This window comes from Monodelphis domestica, chromosome 2 (genome assembly GCF_027887165.1).
Source record: "Monodelphis domestica isolate mMonDom1 chromosome 2, mMonDom1.pri, whole genome shotgun sequence".
Classification (NCBI taxonomy): domain Eukaryota; kingdom Metazoa; phylum Chordata; class Mammalia; order Didelphimorphia; family Didelphidae; genus Monodelphis; species Monodelphis domestica.
Window position 1 is genome coordinate 257,763,354 of NC_077228.1, and position 1,371 is coordinate 257,764,724.

General features: G+C 42.2%; 1 pseudogene; it reads left to right on the forward strand.

The window, feature by feature from the left end:
• The first annotated feature begins 280 nt into the window (after nt 1-280).
• LOC100013646 (peptidyl-prolyl cis-trans isomerase A-like) lies at nt 281-1,053 on the forward strand (annotated as a pseudogene).
• The last annotated feature ends 318 nt before the right edge of the window (nt 1,054-1,371 follow it).

Below are 1,371 nucleotides of genomic sequence, written 5' to 3' on the forward strand. Positions count from 1 at the left end.
AAATTAATTAAGTTGAATAGTACTACCATGCCTTGGGTATATTCTCTAAGGAGGACAAAGTCAAGAATCACACAAGATAAAAAGGTGGTCATAGACTTTCATCTGCCCCTGTAGAAGAAGCACCCATGTCAGTAGGCTCAATCAGGGATACACTAGAGCTTCTTATTAGGAATTGGAACCTGAATCCAAGGGTACCATTCAACTCAGTCTCCTGCATTTTTGATGTGAGCCTATCAGATAGAAATTTATTTATTAGCTTTGCAGATGCTGCCACCGAGAGTTCTCATCTGCATTCGGTCCACCAGACACTGAGCCCCACCGCCTCTGCATCCGCTGTTGCACCCATCCCAGCCATCTGTGGCCATGGACAACCCGAACATGTACTTTGACATCTGCGTTGAAAAAGAGCCCCTGGACCCGGTTACTTTCAAGCTCTTTGCAGACAAAGTTCCAAAGACAGCAGAAAACTTCTGGGCTCTGAGCACTAGAGAGAAGGGATTTGGTTACAAGGGATCCTGCTTTCACAGAATCATTCCTGGGTTTATGTGCCAGAGTGGTGATTTTACTCACCATAATGGCACTGGTGGCAAGTCCATCTATGGGGAGAAATTTGCTGATGAGAACTTCATCCTGAAGCCCTGGCATCTTGTCCTTGGCAAATGCTAGCCCCAACACAAATGGCTCCCAGTTTTTCATCTGTACTGATGGTAAGCATGTGGTCTTTGGCCAAGTGAAAGAAGGCATGAATATTGTGGAAGCTATGGAGCGTTTCAGTTCTCGGGATGGCAAGACTAGCAAGAAGATCACCATTGCTGACTGTGGACAAATCTAATAGGTTTTTTTGGTTTTGTTTTTTGTCTTAGCCACCAAACCATTCCTCTGTAGCTGGAGGAAACACCCTTGAATTCCACCGGCTCTTATACCCTGTAATCTTTGTGCTCTCACTTGCTGCAATTCTCTTTGGATTTCATTTCCCTTTTCCTTCCACAAGTCTGGCTAGACAACAGAGTTAAGTTTATGATTAATAAATAAAAACTAAACTACAAAAAAAAAGAAATTTATTTATTAAATTCTGTTTCTAAGCTTCCCTACTTAGAGAAAGACAAATACAGAAAACTAAAAAAGGAAATAGGGTCCTTAGTGTATTTCCACAAAGATAATAGATAAAATCCACTTAGGAGGCAGAGTAACTTGTCCAAGGAACAGCAAAGATGTCATTGTCACTGAATCAAAGAGTGTGTGTAGGGGGAGGTGTCTGGTGTAGATGAGACAAAGATTGTAGGTGACAGGGAATAGATTATGAAGGGCCTTGAACACCAGAGGATTTTACATTTTAGCCTGGAAGTGAAAGGAAACCATCAGGATTGGTTG